The sequence below is a fragment of the Ciconia boyciana genome, chromosome 10 (genome assembly GCF_034638445.1).
Source record: "Ciconia boyciana chromosome 10, ASM3463844v1, whole genome shotgun sequence".
NCBI lineage: Eukaryota > Metazoa > Chordata > Aves > Ciconiiformes > Ciconiidae > Ciconia > Ciconia boyciana.
In genome coordinates, this window is record NC_132943.1 from 15,457,930 (window position 1) to 15,482,852 (window position 24,923).

General features: G+C 39.5%; 1 long non-coding RNA gene across 1 annotated transcript; it reads right to left on the reverse strand.

Moving 5' to 3' along the window:
• Positions 1-1,550: 1,550 nt before the first annotated feature.
• Positions 1,551-17,942, reverse strand: LOC140657795 (uncharacterized). Its single transcript, XR_012044490.1, has 3 exons — positions 17,911-17,942; positions 16,112-16,261; positions 1,551-1,681 (listed from the first exon to the last, which is right to left on the reverse strand). It is a non-coding gene; the product is annotated as an uncharacterized lncRNA (long non-coding RNA).
• Positions 17,943-24,923: the final 6,981 nt, after the last annotated feature.

Consider the following 24,923-nt stretch of genomic DNA (forward strand, 5'->3'; position numbering starts at 1 on the left):
TGTGCAAACGCACACAGAGAAAGATTGCAAGACTTTAGAACAAAAAAGAAATTCTATGGGAACCAGAGATGAACTATAGCCATGAAATATGGGCTTTGCCCTGCTAAAATAATGTCACTATTTTCACCCTGTATCTTGATAAAGGGACTTGTCTAATACAATCCAAATCTAATGATAATTTAATCTAGGTGATGACGTTTCAGTTTGATATTTGATATTTAGTTTTTGATATTTATCAGTTTGATATTTGATATTTGATTTATCAGTTTTTTATATTTACCAGTTTAGGTTTTTATATTTATCAGTTTTATATTTGATATTCAGTTTGATATTTGAAATATCAAAAATTTGATATTTCACAATAAGGCACTGATGAGGGAAGAAGTACTGCTATTTTTTTTATTGCAAAGGAGGGGAATGTTTGGGCATAGAAGAAAAAAAGTATATGAAAGATACTGCAAGAACGAACAAGATATGAGAAGGGACAGCTGAAACAGAAATCACAGCTCTAGACTGTCACGGCACCAGACTAAATAAACAAATTTGGATTCTGCCACGCAATACTTTCAAAGTGAAGCTTTTTAGAGGACCACAAAACTGGTTCAGTTTCTTTTCTTTATCCTCATGCACTACTTTATTGCAGCCAAAATTGCAAAAAGAAGTGCTGGCAAAGTCACAGCAGGACATTTGTACTTGCGACTAGAGCTGTTCCTTGCAGAAAAATGAAGTTTCAGTTGTCTGAGGTTATTGTGAATTCATGCTGAAGTATGGCTAAAAGTCTGAGTCAAAATACATTTAAATATGTTTGGTTTTAAACAAAAATTCATTTTGACATTTTCAAAATTAAATATTTTGATATTCTATTTTGAAGCAATATTGTTTTAAAATCTTGAATTCAAAATAGTAAGAAGGAGAAGGAGGACAAGAACTAAAAAGTATACAGAATTTTGAGGTGGACAAAGTAATTATGTTGATGAAATTATTATTATTTTGGTTTAATCAAGCATATGAAATATCAGTTGTCCCAGCAGTTTAAATTCTGAAATGTTTAGTCCTGTTTTATTAAATCATCTTCCCAAGCATGGCTATGTCAAAGTGCTGTATGTTTTTTACTAAGCAATTGCATGTGAGTAGGGACTGCAATTAGAATGAGAAAATAAAAAAGAGCCAATCATGACTGCTTATGCTGATCTGCTCACAGACAGTCAACAGGAAACAGACCCTAGATCTCTAGTCTTGAATAATTTACCTTCTGCAATAGAAGTTTTATTTCAGAATATGCAAGTGCTCATGGTTCCAAAATGCTATAACCCTTGGGGATTAAACCAACAAGAAAAGACAGAGGGAAAGAAGATTAAAAGTCAAGAGCACTTTGATTATTTCTTTGTGATCAGATGGAAATTGCCCTGTACTGAATGCATGTACCTTAATTGTAATGGTCTTCTGGAAATTTTAAAACTCTAGACTTTGTTTTATTTTTACCTCTGCTGTGGAGATGACATCATTTTATGGTACCTCTTAATTTCTGCAGAGATGAATTCTGTGGGATGCTACCTGGCTGGGGTCTCTCTCTGATGTGATGTGTTCCTTTAATTGTGATAAACAGTTCCTATTCAGTGATGTTCATCAGGAGAGCTTAGTTAAGTAAGGATCTTTCTTCTCATTTTTTAGGCAGGCAAACCTTCAAAAGAAAGAAAGAAAGAAGTGAATAGCCTAAGGTCACTAGCACAATAATCATAGTCCTTTCCAGTGCATTTGACTGGACCACAGTATAGGAATTTTTAGGCTGAGGACTCAGCATATTTTTCTATATGCCCCTTCCCCTCTAAGGGGACTTGAAGCTGTAAGAGTTGAAACTGATATTATAATGAGTAATATATACTGCAGAGAAGAAATCCATCATATAGTAGTTGAAGAAAAGCAGTTTTCCCATCTGTAACATCTTTGAAGATCCTATTATCTTTGTATTTGCGTAATTTGTATGACATGGACACCATTTTTCTTTGCCACAATTATTTATTAGTGTCCGTGATGAGCCTGTCCCTTGGTTAATGAGTTTCCATTTTGTGCAGTAAATGGAAAACCTTTGTTGTATCATAGAGAGTCTATGATCCCGAGCCTGGAGACTCAGAAAGCCTACCTCAGGTCCGCTCTGAGAAATGTGACAAATAGCAAATATGCAAATATAGACAGTGATATAGGAAACAGATTTTTCAGTGTGTGCAGCAACCTTACTCCCAAATACACCTGGTAGGTTATGGTATACACTGAGCCTTCCCTGCCAGTCTTCAGGCAATCAAGAAACCATCTAAACAGAATGAAGGGTAGGGTAGAAGGAGACATAAGAAAGGGAGTGTCTTTCAGTGGAAGTATGTAAACAGCCCATGAGATCCACAGATTGCTACTGCCCATACATGCTGAAGGACTGGTGGCTTCTAGGATGAATAACAGGGTTCTGAGTTTTTTTATGTTTGCATCTCTGGACTAAATCTAAGCTTGTCCTGACTTGGAACTATTACAAAAACAGTACTAGTATATGAAATTGGTTGTTTCCACCATTTTTCTAGTCACCAGATATCCTTCACAATAGGCCTCACTACCATATCATGATGAGGAATAAGACGGCAGAAAACCAGCAGATGTCCTCAACATGTGCCTTTTCTGCTGGGCTGTTTGGGCAACCAATAGCACTGCAGAGTGCCGAGCAGCTATGTTGTCATAGCTTGTGGTGGTGCAGCAACAGCAGTAGCTGTGGATGTGAACTAAAGTTCTAAAAGAACTAAAGAACTAAAAATACCCTTCTGTGATGAGGCTGACCTCCAGGAAGCCCATCTCTTGCAAAGCTTCTATGCAGTCTGCATAGATCCAGGAGCTGGTGCTATAAAACAGGTTTATTAAGGGATAATATTCCAGTCATGCTGCAGGACTCAGGTACCAGAAACTTGTTCATCATTCTGTATGATGTAAGGATAAAAGTTAAATACCACTTTTCTGGGAAGAGGAAACAAAATGTCTAAACTAACCAGAAGAGATGAGATGGGCATTTGTCTATTTCTGAAAAACTCACTGATCTCTAGATATTACTGGTCTCTCCAATTTAGAAATGAGTAACATATTTCATACCATCTTCAGGATGCAACTGATTGCACTAAATAACATGGTGCTTCCAAGACCTAAAGAATCAACCTCTCTGTGTATTGGTCTATTCAAATGCTGAAGAAAGGGTTTCCAATATTGAGAGAAATGAGGGGATTTTCCCTTTCAGGGAAGAAAAGTAAGGACACAATCTGCAAGTGTGAAATGGGAAACAGAATAAAATTGAAAAGCAATAGAGGAGAGCAATCATCCTATGCAATTCTTTCATTTTAAGCATCAGTGAGGAGTGAAGCTGATGAGAACATTCAGCTTGCGTTTACCAAAAAGAACCATTCTAATGTGCAAGTTACTGCGTGGGCCTCACTTGAGAAGGGCTTTTGCATAAGGAGGACCATGAAAACTGGAAAAAGAAAGCACGACCTTTGGCACAACAAAATTTGATTGTAAGGAAGATGAATATCTTCTGCCAAAAGGACAAAGCCAAAGTAATGAAACAAGGATTTGACTGACAGCATGTTGACTGACAAGAATATTACCCATGTCATGCTATAGGGTGCTCAGCTGTGTTCTCTTAAAGTGGGAAGCAAAGACATTACAGACAGGCCCAGGAGTTAGGAACTCGAGGATGCAAAACTGATTTTTCATAGGATAGCATCATCTAAACTAGAAAAGCCCTTAAGACCAGAAATAATCTATTCAGTGATGAAAAAAATGACTCAAGGACTGGAAGAGCTAGAGGAAAAAGGTTTCATTTCACAACAACTTTGATGCTTCTAAATTGGCTTTTGCTGCTCTCTGTCCACTCTTCAGTGTATTCCCCAAAGGGTATCAGGTTGAAAACTCAATTTTCAGTTGGAAGTGGGCAGATCTTAAATTCAGGTGATTTTAGGTTGTCCCTCCTCTAAAGTGCCACCAGAACGACTCTCTCCACTTTTTGGTTTTGAAAGTGTATTTCAGGAAAAATATATTTTGTTGAGACAAGTGCTCTGCACAGATTTTACTAGAGTTTAGGCACTGCTGCGTGGTGTGTTGCTAGACCTCATGAGTGCAGCACGCAGGACAAATGCCTTGGGTCTGCATTAGCCCAAGGGAATGATAGCAGTTTCTTCACTGTGAAAAAGGGCATGTGTGTGATGAAGTAGAACAGTTGTCATTAGAGGTCTGTGTTTAGGTGAAAGCAGCCAAGGTCTGTGCCAAAGGCAGTTACATTGCCTTGCAACCTTTTCCTTTCTGCGTGAAACTGTTAGGTGAATTACTTTTAATCGCACACCACAGTTTGCAGTCCCAGAAGGGGGAATTTTCATCAAAAGCATCAATCCTTTCTTCCATAAAGAGCTTCAAAACCAGGTGGCTGTGCTTTCCAACGCATCATGAAACATGAGATATTATTCCAGCAAGCACCCGAGTGCGTCACACTTCACAGGATATTTCTGAACCTGTTGAAAAGTGCTGGGTTTGGTAACTGTTTGCATGTAACTCTTCTTTCCTAAAACTGGTGTTCTTTCACTATTTAATGTCTCATTCCCTTACTAAAAACACTAAGCTGACATTTCTATGGATGGTCTAACTTTTGTGTTAGATTATGCCAGGCATAAGGGTGATATCATATTGTCTGTGCTCCAGAGAGTTCCAAGGTTTAGGATTATAAAATCCAGAAGTAAGAAGAGAGAGAAAAGTCTGATGAGCTGTAAGATGAAGTAACATTTAAAATACATCTTTTTTGTTGTTGTTGTTGTTGAAACAGGATGCATCCTTTGTTTCTAAGCTGAATCTCTGCTGTGAAAACTAGTGCGAGTAAAAATACACTATCTCACTTTCTGATCAGGTTGCCTCTTCTTTGTAACTGTGACTTTTTGACCAGGTCTTGTAAGATGGTAGGACTGTGGTGCCTCCTCTGTGGGATAAATCTTACCTCACCGAGATAACAAAAGGACAAGCTAGTGAGTATGCATTTGGCCAAGGAGGGTTTTGACTGTTCAAGAATGGAATGGGCAGGTACTTTAAACATAAAGTGCCAGAGGAGGCACATACTTGGATTTGGTTCACTGTTACAATCTTTTATTAAGTCTAATAGCTGAGACAGTCAAGTGATTAAGCCAGGAAAATACATTCTCTCTAAAAGTGTACCACATAAGAATGAATTAAGTGTAAAGTGTCATTCTGCAAGCCTATGACATATGCTTATAGACATTTTCTAGGCTACGATACGAAAGCTAAAACCACAGTGGTGACCTGAGGTGGCTCTGAAGTCTACAAACTAGATGCCTATATTCTCACTACAACTGACTGGAACAAGAAGCTAAATTAATTATGAACTGCTGCTCCTAATTCAGCCAAAACATTGCTCTGACCTTTCTTTCTTTTTTTTTTCTTTTTTTTTTTTTCCTTTTTAGTCCTGATGTAAGGTTGTATTTCATAAGAAAATAATTATTTTATCTTTTCAAAGCTTCCTCTTGTATCAGTGTCCCACACTCTAACAGCAGCTGAATAAAGACAGGGAAAAGGTGTCCATCAGTTCTCTGTAACAAGTGAACATGTGATGTTTAAGTAAACAGACTGGGCATTTGATGTCCTGTTCTACATTTCTCTTCTGGCTGTCACTGATTATAAATAGCTCTTTAAATAGAAGCAGAGGAAGAAAAACTTATATGAGATGGCAGGCTAATTCAGTCTCCACCTAGAAAGTTAACTGTCTATATCATACACCCTACATATGCTTCTCATTTTGAGGTGTGTTTCAGAAGTAAATGAAATTTGAAAAATTAAACGGAGACTATTTAGGGAAAATCAAAGTTGGTAAGATCCAAATAAAAAGTCATCCCTCTGCTCCCCTCCTTCACCCTCTGCCACTAATGAAGGTAGAGTCAATAGCAATAGCAAGAAATTGGATTTCTGACCCTGCTCCCTTTGAAGTCAGTGACAAAATTCCCATTAATTTCTACAGAAGTAGTCTCAGATCTTTAATTTACAGTGTCTGTTTCACAGTGGAATGTATATATTGTCTCAGCAGCACACCTTTGTGCTGCCAAAATCCATTGAGATGCTTTGCACTGTCATTCAACAGAGTGGGTTGGGCTCATTTAAGCTTTGTTAACTGTTAGCTAAACATACAGACTGGCTGTTTTTCAAATGCTAAATTTTAAGCCTTTCCCTCTTTTCTCCTCTACTCTGGTAAAATACAAGATGTTCTCTGGGCATTCTTGGCAAACAAACAAGATCTTTAAGCATATCCTGTATATTGATTGAGTCCTCAAATAATCAGAGGGAATGCCATTCACCTTTCCAATGTCATGTTTTTGCAGAGCTCAAGACCTTGTCTATACACGTGCTGTATAAGTTTAAGTGACTCAGGCCTAGATCAATCATGTTAAAGCAGTGCAAACTCTCCCATTAAGTGCCCTCGAACAAGTTTAAATCTCCCTTAAACTGATTTAGCTTGTGGCCCTTTGTAAACTGAGGCAAGCAATTAAAATAAGAGAGAAACTGGCTGAGGTACATCATGTTAAACTGGTGCAACTTTTCTTGCACAGGTAACACAAGAACAGAAATTTCAGGCACAAATAGGAAATTCTTTGAGAGACTGCAACTTGTGAATATAGCAGAAGATCCTAATTAATTTTGCATCTACATATGCTGAGGTATCTAAACTTTATTGTCGGAAGAGCAGGATACAATGGTGAACTGACCTGAACTCATACACAAAGTTTGGGGAAAGGGTAAACAGAGTTCGCTGAACATCTTCTTTACCTCAAATCCATTTCAAAAGGGAAGAAATATGTTCAAAGACAGATGGACTTTCAGTTAGGGCACTTGTCTGGGGTGTATTTCTATCCTTATCTCAGGTTTCTGTTACTAGGAATGCACTTGCCTGGAGTGTATTTCTATCCTTATCTCAGGTTTCTTTTACTAGGAATGCCATTTAGGCCCAGATGGAGAGTAGGTCCTTTGGGTGCTCAACTCTTTCCGGCCCCAGCAGTTTGATCCACAGGGCTTCCTGGAGTCCCTGAAAGCCCAGGTGCTATGAGATGGGCTGTTGGGTGCTAGCCAAGGGGAGCTGGCTCAACTTCTGCCCCTCCTGTAGCAATTTAAGACCTTGAATCAAAGCTGCTCTTGGGGTGCTGCTGTCTACATTGGATTCATAGTACAGTCCAGCTAAAAAAACCCACAAGCCTTGGGGAGAAAAAGGAAGGGAAAGGCTTCTAGCTTGTGCTCAGGGCACCTATGCTAGAAACATTTATAACTGGGAGAGCACACTGGCTTTTGTCTCTGCTCTGAAGAGCGACAATTATTTTACATTAGACAGTCACAGGATAATGAAAAAAATCAACAGAAAATCCAGAGCACAAGGACTGAAATACATATATCCCAGTCTAAGCTGAAACCAGCCAATGTTCAAAAATTAATTAATTCATGTAGTATTAAGAGGTGAACTTTGAGTCCTGTCTTTTATACCAAAGTAGGTCTGTAAAGGATGGGGGTGCCAAAGGCCAAAGATATGATGGGATTTATGAGGAAGAGAAACAGAAATGCACCACAGGAAACAGAGCTGATGTACACAATTATTTGTATCAGGTCCAACTCCAAACATTTCAAATAACTGCACTTCACTGAGAGCCATTGAGACCCTGCTAAAGCATAGCACTTCCCAAGCAAGTTTTCTGACCCCTCAAGCACTTGCTTGGATTAGCATCTTGGAAAACATATCTCAGTTTATTTTGATGGGGAACATTTTCCCTCAGTCATAAATGTCTCAATAATCCTTTGTGAATGGCTGCAGTTATTGAAACCTCCTGCACTGCAGTAATATATTCCTTCCTCTAACAGACAGACTTGTTTTCTGAAGGTTTATTGAAAAATGAGAGTCTCATATAAAATGTATTTCAGATCATTTAACTTCTCTATCTCCTTTTATAATCCAATGAATTTTATTCCTTTTAGTAATCTCTTTGTGAGCCTAAGTACTGTGGGGCTGAGATTAAAATACAGTGCACATGAATCTGGGTTCATAAAAGAAATTAAGTCTCTTCTTGCTTTTAAGGTTGCAGTCACTTGATTCAGCCAATGCAGCTGAGAAACGGGATGCGAGTAAACTGCCTGCTAACTGATTTTTATTCTTCTGTGTCTACACAAATCAAGTTCAAATTGTTCAGCTACTATCTAAATTAGGGTTGATAAAGCTGACACATCTCTGCAGGGAATCCTTTCTTGAGATATTAAACCTGCAGCCCATATCAGTATTTTTGTAGCACTATCAGCCGATGCGATCGGTGACAAAGATTAGCAGTGAGCTGATGTCCATGGCAATTTTTCCTTGCTCTGTTTCAGCAGAGATGGGTGCAGTAGTGTAAGTACAAATATGACTGATTGTAAATGTGCTGCCCTCGGCTGGCAGCCAAAAATGAAACCCCCAAGTAAAGTACTTATCCTTTGATAACAGTGGCCTCCATTGAAGCCAGGCCAACTGTGGTCCAATATACTTATAGTGAAAACTCTTGTATACTACTTGTTTTTCACCAACAGATGAGAGAACCAAACTGAGAACTGCTTTGTTTCTTACCCTGCAACTTAAGAAGAAAGTTATCAAACTTAGCTTCTAATAGAGAATACATTCCTGTGAAACTGAATATGATTGATGGCTTCTTGCCATTTTAAATAATCCCCACTAATGCTTTATTCCAATTCTTAAAATGCTTTTGTTTTAAGACAGCTATTCCTGACAGCTGGTTTAATTCTGAAACAAAAGAAGAAAAACCTAGCAGCCAGAAATACAGAGTGAAGAACTGCTCTGCTCTGGTGCCAAAGTCCTCCCTCACAAGATTCCACCCTCAGACAGGCCAGCAAAAAGGTGCAGGCACCTTTTGCGATCAGCTCATTTGGAAAGATCAAAAAGAGGACAGAAGTACAGCTATGCCCACAACCATACCTTTTGTTTGTGCTTTCAGAAAGACTTTAAATATTCCGGTAAAAAAATGGCTTGGATTAAGACAATGCTACCCTGTTCCTCTTAGTAATCTTCGTTACTCTAGTTCTAATGGAGGTAGATCCAAAATCTTGGTGGGTGAGAGAACCATTTTGTTGTGAAGTTCTGACACAAACTAGATATCCAAGTGCAAATACCTCATCCCCTGAGAATGCTCCAAATCCACGCTCAAAACAATGACTGAAAATTGCAGTTCTGAGCCATCTTGTGTTGCTAGAAATAAAAGACATCATAAACACCCTAGTGACTGTTTAATTCAGTAGCCAAAGCATAGGAATATGGCGTATCCTAACGTGATCTATGTACATTAACTTACATATGTGGCAAGTAAAGTGAAAGCACAGAAAAGATTAAAACTTTAGCATTTTATTCCTTCAGATTTGAGACGCACCACTATCTGAGATGATACAGAATTGTAGGCAAATACTATTACACACTTTCAACTGTGTCTTCAGTTAAAAAAAAAACACCTAGAAGGAAAGAGTGTTGTGTTTTTACTTTTGCTATCTTTTTAAATTTTTTTAAGAAGGCTTGGGCTGTGGTAGAAGAACCTTTGGTAATTATGCCACTTTGAAGTGGCAGAGTCCTTACAACTCAGACAATGGCAAGATGCTGAAGATATGATCTATAAAGGCACAGAGCAATGAAGAGCAGTAAAATCTGTGCATCTGTTTGATGGTTAAATAGAGCATAAGGTGAATAAGGACAGACATATAAAACCCAGACATATACAAGACAGTACTTATTTGAATTTCCCATGAAAAGTATTGGGCATGGTTGTAATGTTGGCTAAAAATACGGTATACTTCTCACCTTCATAAGGCAGTTAATTCTCCTCATGAAGCAGAAGGAAGAAGGAACTCTCGTTCAAGTTTCTTCTCTTGCTGTACCTTGATAATATGGCCAGTATGGACTCACTGCTTTGGAGTAAGACGGAACATCACTTACTGCTTCTGTAGAGCAGTAGGAAATACTTTCCATAGCAAAACTTTCCACAGTGAAGGAACTGACTCAGATTTGTGCAGGTGTTGGACATGTTGCACTACTGCTAAGCAGCGACATCTTGTCCCTGCTCCAAAACTGTTTCTCAAAGACCAGCTTCTTCATGTCCCATTGAATACATCTTTATTCTTGTGGATGCTTCTTTTGGAAGCTTCTAAAAGTGGCTGTTATGACATTTATTGATATAGGAATCAATAACTATAAAGTGTTTGAACATGTAAAGTCACACGGCAGTAAGGAAATCAGTCAAAGCTGTTACAGAGAAAGAGAAATACATGGAGAACTTCATAGCATTACATGAAAAGAAACATTGCCTGGATCATTACAGATCACAGTACGACATAACCAGGTAAGTTGAAGGTATGCATGATGTCACACAGTGAGATTTACCTGCCACTGTCAAGTTTCCATGATTATTCATAGTATGAACCAAACTACTCAGAACGGAGTTTCTGCCTGCCTTTCTGTTCAGAAACCTTCCCAAACTTCATTTCCTTTAGGCCATAACTGAAATATTCATTAGTGTGTAATGTAGACTTGTGGGACTTCTAACAAAATGCACAATAGATTCAGTATGGTATAATTATAGTTTTCCATTATACACGGTAAGCAGAGCAAGTTCAAGATTAGTTTTTTTGCTGTATTTTACCATTTGAAAGAAAATGTCAGACATATCATGCTAAAATAGGATGATATTCTTCCTACACAAGCACAGACAGTGCACTAATGAGCTGACTCTTCTGTCAAATTTGGAACATGCAGGAGTTGACCAGAGAGCACATAAAGGAAACTTCTGTAGTACATAATTTAAGTAGTAAATAATAGGAAAAGTAGGTCAATTGGTGCTTACCACTCTCCCAAAACAGTGAATTTTCACTGAAAAGGACTGGCTAAGTTGCATTTAAAAAGTTGTGCAAAAATTTGGAACTTGCAAATTAGTAGAACATCATCAGAAAACCCTTTGCTAGGAAATTAGATAAGTTGGACAAATACACTGAAACATGCTCAATTGATGAGAGAAACTTTTCAAATAGTTTTGGAAACAATAATAGAGGCAAAAACAAGAGTCAGGAATATCTCATAAGAGGTGAATAAACACTCACTTTTCCCTCTCCCCATCAGAAAATCTGATGTGTAATGCACAAACACTGATGGCTCACTGTTCATCCTCTAATGCCTTTTTGCTGACTAGAGGATATACTTATCAGGGGGGCGACTGTCTCACAACAGTAGTGCTTAATGACAAAGCTTGGACTCCATTCTTAACTTCAGCATACTCTGATAATGGTCAGATGTAGAGTTGCCAATGAAGTACTGGGACTAGAACTGTTTACATGAAATGCCCATTGCATCTCCTGACTAAGCTAGATTTATTGTGTTCAGTCCAGATGTAAAAAAAGAGGCAAGGGGCATTTTCATGTCTGTTGTCCTTGCGGATTATACTGCAGAGGAAACAGTGGTCCTTTGTCCACAGTGCTCAAGATTAACAGCCTCTGCAGTGCTGGCAACATCCCCAACACCTGGCATTTGCCTTGTATCCTGACTTGGCTCTGTGTGGCACCCTAATGCTCCTGAGTCAATAAATATTAATTCACATTCAAACTATGTCAGCACAAGGCCATACCAGAGTCTGCAAGCCTAGTATTTAAATAAGGGCAGTCATTTAGTAGTTCTAAATATGTTGATTTGAGGCAGTCTGGAGATCACTGTGTCTTACTCTGCAGCATAATGTAGCTAAACCCTGAGATATATGTAAAGTGGGACCCAAGAAAACTTTATAATTACATTGCAAGAGATGATGGAAGGTTCCTCTTTCTCTGAAATGAAACCCCAATAAGTGATGCAAATAAGCAAGGGAAACATTTACAACACTGGACAGTGATTTATTACCTAGTTTTCATTCACTGTCCAAAATATAAGTCTAAGTTTGTACAAAAAAAGGCACATGAAATGACCATGGACTATTGGCCCTGACACTGATGAAGCCTATAATTAATTGTTAACCTCACCTTTCAACTGCATGAACTCCTCTGATGAATTAGGATTAGGGCCACCTCAAAACAAAGATCGTTCATTCCTCATCCTGCAACTAAGCCATGAAAACACCTAATTTCTGGTATTGGTTCACACCCTAGGTTCAGACAGCCTGTTCTGAAGGTGTATATCCCTTTTCATGCTGTCCAAATCAGAGCATAACTGTAATAATGAGAACCCCTTTTCAGCAAACAGAACATTTAGTAAAAACTTTGTGTGTCAAATAATTGGGTTCACCAACTGTGAAGTTAGGTCAGGAGAAAGGAAACATGTGAAGATCTTGCTTTCACTACAACGAAAATAATTCCTGTTATTGTAATGGTACTTCTAGACTTTTATCCAGAGACAGGTCACAAATTCAGAATGCCAAATAGGATGCGGATGAGCAACTTGGTCTTCATTTTCCCTGGGATGGGAAAAAAATAAAAGAAACCATATACATTGCAATTTATGGAGCAATAAATGGACTGAATAGCGGAATAAACATCAGTAGAGAACATAAAGATGCCATGAAACATTTCCACCAAAATGGCTGAAGTCTCGCTTCCCTGACAAATCCACCAAGAGACATTTTCATTCCTCTCTATTTTTGTAAAAGGATAAGGATAGTCTGAACAAAGGGAAAAGAGATCATTAAGAGATTAAAAACAAAAGAAGTTTTAACTTCGCACATCACATGTCTTTCAGTGATGCTATTAGGGAAATTAATGAAACCCATTTTCTTTACTCTGGGGCTCTGGAAAAGTCATTAGATTGGAATGAATATATAACACTACATCAATCTAATTTCAAGAGAGGGAATCGGCAAACCAATAAGCAGATGCAGCTTCAAAAAAAATCACCTTAATGGCAGTAATGTAAGTTTCATGAGTTACAGTAGAAAGCAAATTAAAAACAACACAAAGCGACAATGATTCAATGGAGCACAAACACAACAATTAAGTGCCTCTGTCTATTCAGCATCATCTTGACAATTAACAATGCCACTTTACTAATCTCAGGATTTGGCTCATCCTATTTATCTGAATGATACCCTCCCAGCACACCCTTCCTCAGACACAGATTGAAAGCATGTTCCCTTAAATAGCCATGCATTTGGTGACTTTGAAATTTCACTAAGGAGACAACTTTGCAGAATATTAATTTGGGGGAGGGGAAAAAGGATTTTCTTGTAGGGTTTTAAAATGTAATTACTTTAAAATTATACCTACTTTTGAAGATTGATTTGAAACCTTAGTATACACTGTTCCGCTTTTTAAGTGATGCATTTTTGTTCTTTTAATTAATTTTTATTGCCAGTATTTGCCTTATTTTCAGAGTCACTCTGAAACCAAATTAAAAATAAAACTGATGTGTTAGTACAAAACCCAAAACCAAATACTACAGGCCTCTGTGGAACCAAGAAAATAAGAGAAACTGAAGGTAGAGAACATGCGCAGATGATTGCAACATTAACAACTAAAGCTCCTGCTTCTTTCTGTAGTTTCATAAAGACCCTTGCTGATTTTTAGAGGTTTTACACACCTCCTGCCTACACTGATACTTGACAGAAGCTCAGATCCTTCCTAGAGATGTAGCCCATGGAGTAATATTGCATGATGAAAGAAATGCTCCAGAATTCCCATGTACACCAGTGGGACCTAGTACTCACTGGCTGTAATGGTCATTTGACATTGCCTTTTGCAGATAGCTGCAAGCATATACTACCTGGGCTGCAAAGGAGGTTATATGAACCCATAAACAGTGTAGACAGTACTACCTCAACTCTGTGCTCAAAGTAGTAATACGCTTTGCACAGCCTTCTGGCTTAGCCTTTGGAGCGGGCTTTTGACCAAGTAAAGCAAAGCCAAAGCCTTGCACATGTCTTGCACCTTGCCAAAGGTTGCACATGTTCCCCTTGTGCAACCATAGCCTTACAGACAGGGTTTTCAGAACAAGGTCTAGCACAGCATCTTTCCCTGCCAATCTCTACTTCCTTTGGAAGAATGAAATTAACTAAACTCCAGTTTCTTGAAGTTAAATTCTGCCCTTTGATTAAAAATCTTAGAGAGGTAAACTCTTAGCTCTACAATTAAAACTCCTTAGTGTCCTTGACAGGAATCAAATAGGCAATTCCCCTATGAGCAACATGTTGTTAATACTAACGTTTAATTCTTTGTGCGTATACCTGCACAGAAGCAGAAACATTCTTGATTCCTTTCTTGCTCTATCACAGTTCATCTCATATTATTTCTCTTCTTTGTAATTAGAATGGTCCATCTTGTAATGAGGAATCAAATACGGTATGTCTGAAGCAATCAAGCACTCACTGTGAATATCAAACGCCAAGTCAATGGTCACTGGAATCTGCTGCTTGGAAATCTTCCTTGCAAAAAATGACTTTTGCTGCTAGTGAGCAGCAGTGAATAATGTCCAGTGCGAAGGATACAGGCAAACTGCTGATGTCGTATCAACAGTAACAGACACAAAGATCACTTGGCAGCTCGTTAACCTGAGGCGGGATGCTTGGATCTTCAGAATATGTGTAAAGGAGCAGAGAGCTCACATACTGGTCAAAATAATCACTGGTGCAGGGACTGTAACTGATACTGTCTAACGAGTGCCCTTGTTGAAAAATAAAAGACTGTGTGACCCAGCACCTCTCCAACAAATATGATATTCCCAACAATCCTCATCAATCTCCACTTAAGATTTAGTGTGACAACTGACTGACTTGCCATAAGAAACAGGCTCGGAAACAGTACGTGTTGCATCTTCCCTTGAAAATACTGTGTTTTGCACAGTGGTAACTGTCACTCCACTAAATTTAATGAATGCCAAGTATACAGAGGAGATTTACAAGCATATTGCTTTATTGCTACTGCAACAATGTTTTTGTAATCAACAAAACAACTATACTGTAAATGTATTTTATACTTTTCCTAGCCGAAAGTTTTATAACGTTTTATAAATGTCAAGAAAGGTGCGGACAAAAAAAAGGGGGGGGGGGGGGAACCTGGAGGAAGGCTAGTCTATTTATTTATTTTTGTCTCTTGACAGCTGCATTCAAGAGACCAGGATGATATTTGTGAATAAATGGCATGACTTCAGAAACTAATAAATTCCTCTGAGAGGAGGAATTGAAGAGGCTTGAGCAATTTAGTGCTAAAGAGGAGTTACTGTAATTGTGAAACAAAAAAAACAGCTTCTGTGTTTTAACACATAGACACATAGACTGGGGAGCTAAAAAGTTTACGTTTTGAATAAAGTCTTTCTGAAGCAGCTTATGTGGGTGCTTGAAGCAGATTCTGACTTACACAGTGGTGCTCACTTATTCTTTCTCCAGCAGAACTTTGTCCAGAAGGACAGCAGTGGTCACTGTCACCAGTGAAATGAAGAAAGTGCAGTCACAGTAGTAATTACTTGCTAGACAAGGCACTGACAAAGACTCCCTGCCAGCAGCAAGCAGGGTGCACTGGAAGAATTCCGACTCATGGAGGTGCCTTTGCTGTGATTCTGCAGTTGTCAATACTGAACGTCCTGGATCCACCAGCACAGCATTTGAAGTTTGATTCAAGCATACATGTGTTATTGCCTTTCTGCTGAGTTTAGGGTGTGGTTCCACATTAGTTTCACTGATGCTACTGCAGGCTGTTGCCAGAACATGCTTTACTGCTCTGCCCCCCAGTCCTGTGCATTCCTCCCCACCCTTCTTTGTGCTGGAAATAGTGGTCCTACACTGATGTCATACCTGGCAGTGGGAGTGAGCTGCTGACAGAAGATGGAGGAGCAGAACTAGTCTTTTAGAAGCAGCCTCGTGGTACTATGAGGTTGCTGTAATGTGAAACTGGATCCTTAGCCAGAATACCAGCCTTTGGGATTATGCTCCTGCTCTAGCAATTAGAGTGCTGCAGGCAGGCAGAATCTGATGCAGTGTGAAGCCTGATGCAACAAGTTCACCCATCTGAGTATTTTTAAACAAACTTGAACTAGCTGTGTGGCTGATATCAGTTCACATACCTGTGACATTTTTGCAGTTATGTTAGGAGATCGAAAACTGAATTTACTGTATCATCGAACCACAGCCTTAGGCATGATGCCTCTTGAGACTTCTTATCAGCTGGTGGACCTTATGCATATCCCATTGCCCAAGGCAGAGCCTCAAATCCTCTGGATTATTCGAAGAGAAAGAAATAACATAAGCAGAAATGTTTCACATTTAGGTAGCAGAAAGCTTTCTGAAACAACCACTGCTCTTAGTATTAATCTATTCTTAGCATCAGTCTCCCCACACTAGCTACTGATGGACATATCCCTAACTATAAACAGCTACAGTACTGCAGCTCTGAGACATCACAGTAACTATTTAACACCTTTACTCTGCCCTTTTACAATAGAAGCATTATTGTTGCTGCTCAGGTCTAAAAGAGACTCAATTTTCAGTAAAGTTTGTTATTCCAGTGTACTTAAGTATTGCTTTGTTTCGGCTTATAAAATGACTGTTCTTTGTCCTTTACAGTAGAGTCAATTCCTCTTTTTATTTTTTTGATGTAGCAAACTACCTGGTTTATTATTACTTCAGTTTCCCTCCAGATTTAAAGGTGGACTCTCAACCATGATACATATTCCTTGCTTTTCCTTTAACTCTTGATCTGCTTGATTTCAGCTGAAGCTTATCTTTGAATATTTCTGTTTGAAAGGTTGAAGAGTTTTTATTGAGCAAGTTTGTCATAAATTTGCTACTTACCTAAGCCCATTTAAAGCCAACAAAAAGTATGTATCCACCCAGAAATGTGCAGAATTTCTCTGATGCTTTGCAAGCATGTTTTATTCAGACATATGATCTAGGCAGGTCTTAGCTTAAGCTTCTTTCATTGTGGACCAATTTTCTCTGGATTAGCTGCTCATAAGAAGTGCAAACACTAGTAGTTACCACAGAACAGGTGACAACTTTCTATGTGGCCACATCACTCTTACTTTTTTGATGGATGTGTGATTCTCATCCATTTTTCTGACAGACATCCATTTATCCATCAATTTATCTATCACTGCCCATGATTACAAGCATGTATCTTACCAAAGGACTAGATATGCTTTAAAAAGCCCTTCTACTCCTCTTACTGTTCTGGTTTAATGGTATAAGCACCAGAGGACCTGAGCAAATACCTGTCTGAACAGCTTCCACTCTTCTTGGATTGCTACAGAAACACCTTAGAAGGAAGTTTCATGCAGGTGAAAAGCGATTTGGGGCCTAAGATTTTGGTTTTTATGGTTTGGATCTTAGATTCTGCTTTCAGTAACTAAAGTTATCCCCAGTTTTGAGATGGTCTGCAGAAATGGGGTGGTAAGTTGGGCCATTTCTTTGGCTACAGATTTTTCTTCACTGACTCTTACCCATCTTCTTGGGATTTCTGGGAAAAAGCAACAAACTACTGCAGATAACTGGTAATTAAAGTTACTAAATTTGAGTATTTGAACACATGACAGGAGGAAACTTGAATGCTTTCACTTTGAGAGCTTTCAACTTAGTGCTTAAGAATAGAGTGCCTCATGTTTGTAGAAAAGCAGATCTTGCAGCTCAAAAGCTAAATCCTACTGGGTTTTTTTTCCCCTGAAGGTGCTCTTGTTCAGCACTTGGTGAAAAGCCTTCGTGATACTCAGCATGAAGCCTAGCAGAGAAGGGGCAATGTACCTTTCTCCTTGCTTTGCACACTTCCAGGAACCCTCTGAACTGTAAAACCTTTCTGTGCCTGCACGTCAAAGCTGGTATGCATTTTCCATGTGTGTTGCCTTGTTATAATCTGTATCCCTTCCTTTACCTTGCAGTGAGCTCTCAGCCACATGAAGTCATGTTCGAAAACCTGTGAGAAAAAAAGAGGGGAAAAAAAAAGGAGTAAGGTTTATGTATTTAAAAGAGAACTGCTGTTATTATCTTTTTAGGCCAAAATAACAATGTTAATATCTGAGATCCCAAGAGCAGCTAACTGACCTGAAACTGCCAGCCTTATTCACATGTTCAATCACACACAGCCTCATTTTGTTTACTTCTGGAGTAGGTACTACTCAGTATGCAGAAGCATGAAGCAGCATAACACAGTATGAATAGACATGGGCTTAGACTCTGCTGTTTGTACTCATGATGTACTAGAACTGCGTGAAAAATGGATTTCTTTGTTTGTCAGCCAACACAGTAAACAAATGGGAAAAAAATTGGGGACTGAATAAATATTCAATTCCAGGCATTTAATTTTTCTTTTGGTCTCCATTTTATTTATTTTTAAAAGGAAAATTTGTCTGAAGACACAATTCAGAAAGAAACATTTCAAAGTATTCTGGGTGGAAAAAGACAGAAGGAAAGGGCTTTCTTCCTTTGTGAACTCAGTTTTCTCAGGCAGCCTGTTTCTTGAAATTGGTTTTAATTCATGAGTTAAACTGCAATTATCCTGTCATTTTTGGTGCCTTACTGTTCCTCAACCTTTGCTAAGAGCCTTGCCTCCACACTCTTACAGCCTGCCTCTCCCAGAGGCTCTCTCGGGGCAGCGCTGCCCCGGGCTGCTCTCCTGTTGCTGCCTGCGGGGCTGGGACCCAGCAGATGCCCCCTGCCCTCCCCAGGCCTGAGCTTTTGGCCATCCTGGGGCAGCCAGTGGGGCGCCTGCCCCAGGCAGAGCAAATCAGCCAGTGGCACCTGCCCTGGCAGCCATGTGCTGCATCAGAGCCGAGTGCATCACCAGACCCTTTTGGTTTAATTTTTCCTTAAAAGTAACTCTCACTGTTACAGTCAATGTGTGCCATCAGCCATGGCCCCGCTAGTCACTGTCTCAGCATCCTTCCTGCTACACCGTGTTCCTGAAATCTTATGATCTACATATTGCGGCAGTCTAAAGTCCCTTTTACCGAGAGTCTAAGTGCTTCTACATGTGATGGGTGTGTGTTGGGAAATATTTGCTTCAAATGTAGCATTATTTACCTTTTGAAAAAAAAAAGAAATGAACAAAGAGCTTCTCATCTCCAACCCACATAACTTTTACCTTTTGGGCTCATACAGTTTGGTTCAAAATTATTTTTACAAGCTTCGTTAAAAGCAACTTAGCTCATTTTGCAAAATACTAAATAATAAACCATAAAGAAATAAAGAAAATAGAATCAAAGATTTAGGCCATAAGAAAAAAGGCTGCCCTGACAACACTGGCAACAAATATAGGTGAATAGGTCTTGGACCACCATCATCCTCCCTCCTTGTTTTATTTCACAGCTCAGTGCACTACGTCTTATCTCACTGGTGTGAGGTGGCCATTCAAGGGTCATTTCAAACACAGCGTGCAGTTCTGAATATATCACAATTAACAAAACACCTGCTCTAAGCAACTGTGCTAATCTGCTAGACACATCCAATGAGCATCTTATATAATCCTTAATAGCTCTTGTGTTTTTAGCTGGCAGTATGTAGTTGGCTGATTGTAAATTTGTCTTTCCTGGACAATATAAGACTGGTCAGTTGTAAAATATAATCTGTACTAATTGGTATACTAACATCATTCAACAAGCAGTATTTTCCACTGGGAGAAGATACTGGGTCCTGAAGGATTCCGCTATGTGAAAGACATTGCAAGAACCAACAATGAAATAAATAACCAGAAATGGCAGGTGGAGTCACTGTGGAAGGGCTATTACCTCATCTAGCACACTGCTTCTAATCCTCTGCAATATTTGACCCAGTTTGCACAACCATGTAAGATGTACCTTGTAACTTCTTCTCCAGTGCTGGTTTTTGTAGTTTCCTTGGAGCCAATGGAAAAGAATAAGAGCTATGGTTTTCTATGCATGAGATGTTATGCACTGTGCTGATAAGCACTTTGCACTTTTTCCACTTCCTTTCTCATAACTTTGTATCTCATAGCGTCAACAGAACAGGTTTGACCCACTCTTGTTATCTGTTTTGTTACTTGCAGGCTTGCTTTATCTGTGTCATCCCTCTGAATTGAAACATTGAGTTGGTGTTCCTTGTTACCTCAGATAAAATCTTCATTATTGCAAAATGAATTTCATTCTGCAGTCTTAAAAATTCATAGCTGGCTACATGCATAAGCACATAAACACCAGACACCACTCTGCTGCTACTTCATAAGGCTTCATTGCACTGAGGAGCAAATAGACGCACAGCTGATGACACAGGATCACAGAGCTCTCTCAGGACTTCCTCCAGCCACCTGCTTCTTGACATAAAATATCTTCTCTTTCCTTCTGAACACCCCAGGGCAGGGAGCTGTTGGCAAACAGCTCTGCATTTGGTGCCTTCGACATTCCAATGTTTTGTTCTCACTGTTCCTTTACCCCCCCCCGCCCCACCTCCCCAACCTGCTTTGCCATGCAACATCGTTAGTGCTTGATAATCCACAGGGCATGCAAACGACAGTGTGTGGTTGGTGATTACTTGAGACATCACCTAATGGCTAATCTTTAGCTGATCTGGTCTGCCTCCACACATTCACCTTCATTCACGTGACAGGGCACAACCCATTGTGACCCACTTCAGCAGCTTATACTAAGAAAAAAGGAAAGATGAGACACTCCAGGTTTTCCAAAAGCCACTGCCCCATTTACTAGAGAGGACAAAGGATGCTGAGGGTGCCTTTGTGGGAAGCTGGCCCCAAACACTTGCAGTTCCTCTTACTGTTATTCCCCTGTCCAGTGGTGCAACACAATGGAAGGTCTTGAAGCATCTTCTTCATTGCCTTGGCACATGTTGAGCACCATGGTTGCCTACGTTGAGGAGGGATGAGGATAGTGCACACATTCGGGTACAATGACATTCTACAGGATTGACAGCAGCTATAAACCAGCAAAACTCATCCAAACCAGCCAAGCTGCCTAACGTAGCTGTTGTGAGGGCGGCACAGACTGGCACGCATAGCTTTGCTGTAACTATCAAAGTGAAGAAGGCACGTCGGATGAATCACACCAGACAGTAACACAAACATACACCCAAAGCCACCTGCATGCACATTCAGCTTGCACTGAAATCTGGACCACCCAGGCCCTTTACCAGGCTCATTTCTTGATCCAAATTCAATTGCCGACCCTTCCTGCTCACGGAATTCATGGAGATTTCTGCACTTTCCTCATGAGAAAAGCCAAATTGTCACAAGAGTTGTATGATATTCATGTGTGTATTCAAATCCAAGGTTGTAATTACGCTGCTGGAATTTTAAGATTTCAGCAAGCATAAAACTCGGGTATTTCTACCCCAAAGGCACAAGCTCCCACCGGCTGAACTAAAGAGCTATTCTGGGAGATTTTAGTCCTCTAGGACTTTGCAGGCCACACTGGAAGAGTTATAATTGCATCTAGGAGAAGGTACCAAAAATCATACACACTATCCTACTCTTTCGTAATTCTCACTAGACTGTTTCTTCCATGGCTTCTTCACTCCATAGGATTCCCTGTATATTCTGCCCCACTCATTTACAATGCTCCTGGGTATTTTTCTCTTTGCCCACCAGGCAGAGGGATTTATCAAAGGTATTATCCCTAAAGCAGTCTGCCATTTTTTTCCCTTTGAGAAGTCAGCAAAAACACTCAATTTCTGCACTGTAGAATATATTCTTCCAAAACTTTGCACCTTGCTGATGGGATAGCTGATCTCTCCATCCCACTCCTCTCCTAGTGCTTGGTTCAGTCTTCCCAGTCTGCTAATCCTTGCAGACTTGACAAAAAATTACGGCCTGCATCATCAATCAATCGAGAGCCCAATGCAAAGTACTATGGTCTCAAGTGTGTGAGAGATATTTCCATTCCAAATAGAAAAGTGTACAATTTTAATATGGGGATTATATACTGAACTTGCAACACACCTTCTTTATTAAAAAAATAAAGCACATGCAACTAATGTTGGCAATAATGGCAAGTTGTCTTCTATAACAATCAGGTTTAATTGTTCATTCTGACACGCTCCAGCACTCTATTAAACACAGATTACTCAGGACTGAATAAATGAATACAAAGTAAGCTGGCTGACCGCTCTGCACACATCAGTGGAAATAATTAATTACATCATTTCATGAAAATGCATAAAGGGCCAGGGAAGGTCAAGAGCTTGTTATAATTTCATGTTGACCATTTCTGCTCCAGTTTTCTAGAGCAGAATATATTCTGGAAATGCCTTATTTCTTGCATGAGAGGTCATGATATTTTTTATACTGGATTTTTTTTTTTCTAAATGAGAATTTTGTATAACTCAGGTGGTAGGGTATTTGCTTTTAAATGTTTTAAAATTCTACAGCCCATATTCTTATTTGCTAAGACACATTTAGAAAGTGATTTTTTGTTGTTGCTCCTTAGTGTGGTGATGGATTTTGCTAGTGAACACACAGCAGGAGACATATCCCCACCGGCAGAGGAGGGGACTTGGATTGCGTAACATTTGTGTTGGGTTTTGTTTCATCGTTCTTGCAGCACCTTGAGATCTCCAACAGTAGAAGAAGCCTATTTTGCTAGATACAGCATGCAGTGACAGCAAGATGCAATCCTTGCACTACTGGTTTTAGAATTCACATACATACAAAAACTTAATTGCAAAAATAGCAAGGCTTGCCAAGTTGTGCTTTAACAGATTTGGTTAGTTTGTAAGAGAAAGCATAATGAAACAAAACCACCAACAAATAAGGATACTGTGCACATTACTGCCTTACGTACTAATAAACTCTGTGCAGCTATTACATGGGTAATGTTCTGTAAAAGCATACAGTATACAAATGATTCACATGAACGGTGTTCGGTTTACTAATCCCATCAACCTTCTTGTTCAGTCCAAGGGACAAACCCGCGTTTCCTGTGATACCACAAGTCTGTAACTGAATAGATATAACGACCTTTTCCTTTTGCTCATGTTTTGACGTTTTCGGAAGTCTATGCATTTGAAGGTTATTAAATCCCTGGAAAGTGGAAAAGCAGAAGCTGCTGCTAATGGCGCTAATGCTCCCCAAAGAAGTATTTACCCTTTAATGCATTTAGGAAAGTATTGAGAGTTTAAAACACGCTATGTAAGATTTTAATCAGGCTGCAAGCAGGTCATTCAGATAACCATTTACAAATGTGTGTCAAATAAAATCAAGAGCTCAAACTGTTGCTTTGCACAGGAATATGACTGTAAATTATGACTGAAAAGGCTCTTCAGGACAGCATACATAGGAGTTGATCCAAGGCCTCTTGAAATCATCAAAGCCCATTACTGGTAATGGCAACTCCAATACCAAACCTCTACTTATCTGGGAAAATCCCAGTCCTTTTCTGTATTATTTTTACCATTTATAGTTCAACAACACACCAAGGCCCTACACCGAAAGCCTACACTCTGTCACTCAGATTCCCACTGTATATTCACACATGGTGCTAGACAACTGGACACAGATTAGATTGACTCTTCAATTCATCAAATACTCTCTCAGTTTCCATGGGAGAATGCCCAGTAGTATTTGCCAGCATGAGGAGGGATGTTCACTCTGCCCTACCACAAGAGATCATCTCTTCCCCAAAGGAAACACAAGGCTATACATTTTTGTAGCACAGATACCTCTTGAAAATGTGGCCAGATGCATTTTAGGGTCCATAGCTCTCCAGAATGGGGGAGGCAGCATCACAGCCCAATGAACAGAGCACAGGCTCACCAAAGTGATTTGAAAATGTGTTTGGGAAAAGGGACTATTACACAGCTACAGTAGGTAATTCTCAGGTCTCTCAGGCCTCAATCACTTCCTGCCATTAGGGTTTAGGAGAAGGCTTGAAGGAAGATTACGTAGCATCTGCCTAAAACAGGACGTCTCAAACTTTCTTCTGAAGCATCTGGCTGCTGATGGACTGTGTAATACACAGGGTTGTGTCCTGATCATAGTTTCAATGCTTTGAAGGGAAGCAGAGGTCAGATGTGGAGCTGAAATTCACTTACACCAGGCTTCATACCACTGGACTACTAAAGACTCCACTGCCTCTTTTACTTTCTCTGCTAAAGCTTGTCTAATGCCTCCAGGGATGTCAGTAAGTACATGAAGGCTTTCTTCAGGAAGTTATGCCAATGTTCTGGATGCAAATTGATGATACTTGTAATTGTTCATATAAGTTGCCTCTTCTGCATTTGCCACAAAACACTCTGAACACCCCAGTGACAGCTGATAATTGTTGGATCTGCAGGTTATCCAAGGACCCTGACTTTGGGATATAGCAAACACTCTTCCAAACTCTTTCTATCCTATCTCTTCCGGAAAGCTGTTTCTTTCACCCTGGATCAGAGCGAAACTTGAGGCAACTCAAAATGGGATTAATGGTACAGACAACAAGCACAATGTTGTTTAGTGACAAAAAAACCCTGTAAGTGATCAAAAAGCACTCCTACAGTCTGGCATCCTGAATCCAAAGGATCAAATTTATTTTTCCCCTCCCTCATACACTGTATCATGAATTCTTTTATTAATTATAATCCCCCATTGTGTAATTTTAAAGTGATTAATTACTTCATCCATACACAGTGGACACACAAGCTCCGGTTGTTAGCAACACCATGCGTTCAGTTCATGCCACAAGTCTTTAAATAGTGTTTTGGTCTGCACATAATGCCAGTGTCTTCTGTAGTATCTTGTACAGACATTTGGCAGTCCTTTGATGGAAGACAGGCATCCTGCTCATTAATTTTCTAGCTGTTTATCAGTCATACTGTCAGGTCCCCATTATTTCAATTGCATGACTACAATAATTAGTGTCCTTAGACCTCCTTAGCCTTGCTCCAGGCTACGGTGCTGACCTCTGCTGGGTTTAAAGTTTATTTCAAATTAATGTGTGTTTA